The 5,070-nt window shown below is 44.2% G+C and overlaps 1 protein-coding gene across 1 annotated transcript in view; it reads right to left on the reverse strand.

Moving 5' to 3' along the window:
• The window catches only part of LOC121914363 (transmembrane protein 184A-like), a 308,956-nt gene that overhangs the window by 10,709 nt on the left and 293,177 nt on the right, over window positions 1-5,070 (reverse strand). The window lies entirely within an intron of this gene.

The raw sequence follows: 5,070 nt of genomic DNA on the forward strand, positions 1-5,070 counted from the left end.
AATTACGCAAAAATGGTGTTAGGTGTAGGAGGGTTTTCCCTCTTTTATTCCAATAGCCCCCCCATTTTGTGTCCCCCCCAAATACAACCCCCCCGCCCCCATAAGCAAAACAGAAAGGGGAAAGCAAAGCTGGATCTCCCTTTGATTTGGATGGGAGGATTGTCCCTCCCCTTCCTTCCACCCTCCCATTTTTCTATCCCTCTTTTTTCCATGACACCCCCCCATGTTTTGTCCAACCCCTTAAATAATCCTTCCAAGGCCCCCCCCCATATAAATAAAAAGCAAGGGAAGCAGGCCTTGCTCTTTCCTTTTAAAGTGGGATTTGGCTGATTTGGGGGGGAGGGTCCCCTCCCTTCGACCAACCACCCCTCCATTTTTGTTCCTCCATCCCTCCTTTTTCCCCATAGGACCCCCCCTTTTTGTACACTCCGCCAACTCCCCCCCATACCACAAAAACTATAGAAGGGGAAGGCAGGCTTTTTCTCTCTCTGGATTTGGATTTGGGTGATTGGGGGGAGTTCCCCTGAGCCTCCTCCCCACCCCTCAATTTTCTCCATCCCTCTTTTTTTTCCATTACCGCCCATTTTTCCACTCCCTAAATACAACCCCCTCCCACGCCCCCATGACCAAAAATAGGCGAAAGGCAGGCATTTCTCTTCCTTGGGGATGGATCAGAATTGGGGCTTTTTGCCTCCCCTATCCACCCGCTCTATTGTGGTCATTCCATCCCTCTTTCCACCCCCCCCCCAGTAGATCCCCCCTTTTTTTATGTCCCCACCCCCATAACAAAACTGGAAAAAGGGGGAGGCAAGGGCCTTTAAGGTTTTTTGGATTTGGGCTGGATTTTTTGGGGGGGGGTGATCTATATATATATAGAGAGAGAGGTCCCCTGCAACCCCTCAATTGTCTCAGCCCTCTCGACTTTTTTTCATAACCCCTTTGTTTGGGGTCCGATAACCAAAGAACAAGAAAAGGGGGGGGGAGGTCAGGCTGAATTCTGTGCCTGTTGGGCGGGGTTGGGGTGTGTTTTGTTTCCCTCGCCCCCTTCCTCTCTCTGTCCCCTCTGTCTCTGTCACACTCTTTCCTTCCTTCCCTCCCTCATTCTCTCTCTCTCTCCTCCTTGGAGAATTGGAAATGAGAATGGGAGATGGGGAATCAGAGGTGCTAAATTAGCTGCCTGAGCGCGCTTATTGCCGAATCCACATTTCTTCTCTCCTTTCTCCTACTCCCCCCTCCTCCTTCCCTTCTGTCTTCTATTCAGAGAGAGAGAGGAGAGGAGGGGGGTCTGGTTCTCTCTCTCTTCTCTCTCTCTTCTCCTTCCCTCGCTCTCGTCTCTTAATATTCCAGGCATGCGGACGTCCTCGATAGCAGTTATCAAAGGGAAAATGAATGTATGATGATCAGTTAAAATTGAAAATCAGCGCCTGATGACAAGCCCGACATGACACCACCGTAATTAGAAAAGAAAAATGATCGCGTCCGATGGCATAATAGAGCAAAACAAGTTCACGCGCCCATGAATGATCCGCGTCCAATTTTGAAAAATTTCCCTCCGGGTAGAATTGAAGCATAAAGCAATGATTCATGGCGGAAAGGCGGCTCCTGAGGCCCGGATTAGGCGCCTCGCATCCCTCTCCTTCGCTCTCTCTCTCTCTTTTATGCCTAGAGATCGATGGCAGTTTGTCGAAAATCCACACACAACCACAACAACCACACAAATCGCACGACTGGCTGGGGAGGCTGGAGGCTTGAATGGGGAGGGGTTTAGAAGGATTTTTTAATAGGGTTTTAGTTGGGAGCAAGCTCCAACCGGGTTTTAAAGCCATCGTGGTTTCACCTCGCTCCTCGCAAAAACCCATGAACTATCTGCAATTCCTTTCCTGTTCCTCTTCCTTCCTTCCTTCCTGTCCTCCTTCCTCTTTGCCTTTTCCTCCGTCCCAATTTCTTTTCCCTCTCCTCCCTCCCTCCAATCTTGCTTTCTCAAATGAACGGCTGCAAACGCAAAGAGCACGATTGTGGTCACTTTCCCGTCCTATATTCTTCCTTTCCTTCCCTTTCTTCCTTCCTTCCTTCCTTCCTTCATCTTTTTTTCATCATTCCCCTACTTTCTTTCCTCCCCAATTTCTATTCCCTCCAATTTCTTTTCTTTCTCAACGAACGGCATGCAAACCGCAGACCACTTTGTCCGCTTTTTTTCCAGACAACCAATTTTTAAAAGCATAACAGTTTGCAGTTTTAGTGTTATAATGTTTTCATCTCTCTTTGTCTCTTTCCGTTCTTATTCCTTCCCCATCCCGTGCTCTCCTTTCCTCAAACGAAATTGACATTTTTTAAAACACACATTTTCGACCCCGGTTCAAGAGACAAAAGGAGCTTTCCAAGTCCAGATTTTGGACACAAACAGAAAAAGAGGGGCCTCCCCAAATTAGAAGACTAAAGGGTGCACCGCAATGCAGAGATAACCCGCTTTGTTACCAAAGCGTGGGACTGCCCTGGATCCTAGCAATGGTCCTTTTGGAACGTTTTGGTTTTGGATTCCATTCGATGGCTCTAGTGATCTATAGTTGGCTATCAGGGCGCTCAAGAGAGGACTACAGATCCCAGCATCCGCGCTGGAGCCATGGGAGTCCAGTGATATCGACCGGGTTATTTATCCCCAGTGCAGACGCAAGTAATTATTCCACATAACGACAGTTGTCAGAATCCCATAGCAATTGGCAGCCCAGAAGGGGGTGTCAAAGTGGGTTATTTCTGCAGTGTAGATGCAATTCTGATGAGGCTGGATCGAGTAAACCACATCGGAGCAAGGGCGTTTACTCGTATGGTTTGACACAGGTTTCGGATGGCATCATTGAAATCAATAATTTTCCATTTCCAGTGTTATCGCCTTGGATATCCTTTTCTCAATCCAAGGGGTTTAGTGGACTTCAGCACAGAGGGTCTCTATGGGTCATCTAACGGGGAAACTGGGAGAACTGTCTACTCGACTGGGGGCGCAAGTCGTTTTTTGTTTTGGGACTTCAGACCCTAGAAGCAACAACCAACTTGGCCAACAGTCAGGAATGAATGGGGTCGAGTCCCCAAATCTAAGCACTGATTCCCAAACTTTGGTCTTCCAAGTGATGTTTTGGACTTCAGGCTCCCAGAAGCCCCTGCCAACTTGGCCAAACAGTCATAATTGGGACCTAAGTCCCAAAGCATGATTCCCCGGCTTTGGTCTTCCAGTGTTTTGGACTCCAGACCCCCCAAAGCCCCGTTGGCCCAACAGCCCAGAAATGTGGGAACCGGCAGTCCCAAGATCTAAGCAAGGATTATTCCCAGCCAAACTTGGCCCAAGCCGCTATTACTTCTGGACTGTAGTCCCAAACAAGCAGGCAAAAGTTTGGGAAGCCCTAGAAAAACCAAGCTTAGAACCAAGTGACCCAAAACAGCATCCTCCAAGCAAGTGGTATGAAGTTCCTACCCAACGTAATCAACCCGCCCTTTGTTGTTTTGTTATTATTATTGTTGGTGTTTGTTGTTATACCCTTCAAGTCGTTTTCTGGAGAAACCCCTATTTATGGGATTTTCCTTGACAAGGGAACTTCAGATTTTGCGCAAAAACTGGCCGCAAAAGGGACATGGCCCATTTCTGAGGCAAAGAAGAAAAGCGGCTCTTCTCTCGTTTTTGCATCCTTACCTTTGCTACGTTCCTCCTTCCTGGCTTGCTTTTGAATCATAATTTTCCCCTGCTTAACCCAATATTATGGCCCCCCCCTCGTCCGCCATGAAGCTATGTCAATATTATTAAAGGTGAGTCGGGCTCAGAAATTCAGTTGCTGCCTCTTGGATGTAGGTAGTTGAGAGAAGGCAATGATCGACAGAGAGAAGAAAAAAAGGAGGGTGGGAAGGAAAGGAAGGGGTGGGCAAATCGCTTTCTCCTAGTCCTTGCCTGATTGCTTTATCAATTTCTTTGCAATAAAGTCCCCGATGCCAGGAGGGATCAGATCTTTAACGAGGCCTGGGAAGCCAGCGATCCCAGCCTCCTCCGGAATTAATGGGCTTTTAATAATTGCAATCATTTCTGGGGAATTGGGGTGTGGGGTGGAGTAGGGTAGCATTTGTTTGTAAGAAAAAAAAAATGGGTGTTTATTTATTATTATTAATTATTATTAATTTTATTATTTTGGCAAATTTCAGGGAGATGTCGGATATGGAGATAAATAGGTAAAATTATTATTATTATTATTATTATTATTATTATTATTTTAACAAATTTCAAAGGAAAGAGAATGTCAGCGTTGGCGTTGGGGGGAGATTGGAGATAAATAGGTATAGGTATAAATAATAATAATAATAATAATAATAATAATAATAATAATAATAATAATAATTTTGCGTCCCGATGCAAAAGCGAAAGGGATTTATTTTATTTTAATTTAATTTAATTTTAATTTTATTTCATTTTATTAAGTGCCCTGCAAATTTCAAGGGAGTATGGGTCTGATATTGGGGGACACTGCACATAAATATGTGTGTGTGTGTGTGTGTGTATATATATATAATTTTAATACAGTATTTTTGAGGGGAAGAAAGGTAGGTAAGGATGCAAAAGTGAAAGGTATCTATTTTATTTTATTTTTATTTTTATTTTTATTTAGCGCCCTGCAAATTTCAAGGGAAGGTGGGTCTGGCATTGGGGGAGATTGCAGATAAATAGTTATTATTATTGTTGTTGTTGTTGTTGCAGATTTTGGGGGGGTGGAGAAAGGTAGGTGCGGATGCAAAAGCGAAAGGGATATATATATATATATATTCTATGCTATTCTATTTTAATGTCATTTATCCTATTTTGCGCCCTGCACGTTTCAAGGGAATCTGGGTCTAGCGTTGAGTTGAGAATGCAGATAAATAGGTATTATTATTATTATTATTATTATTATTATTATTATTATTATTATTATTATTATTATTATTATTATGAGAGCGCAGGAACCAAATAAAATAAGATATCTTTTTTTTGGAGGGGAGAGATAGAAAGGTACAAAAGGACGCAAAAGCGAAACGGATCTATTCTGTTATATTCTCTTT

This window comes from Sceloporus undulatus, chromosome 8 (assembly GCF_019175285.1).
Source record: "Sceloporus undulatus isolate JIND9_A2432 ecotype Alabama chromosome 8, SceUnd_v1.1, whole genome shotgun sequence".
Taxonomy (NCBI): domain Eukaryota; kingdom Metazoa; phylum Chordata; class Lepidosauria; order Squamata; family Phrynosomatidae; genus Sceloporus; species Sceloporus undulatus.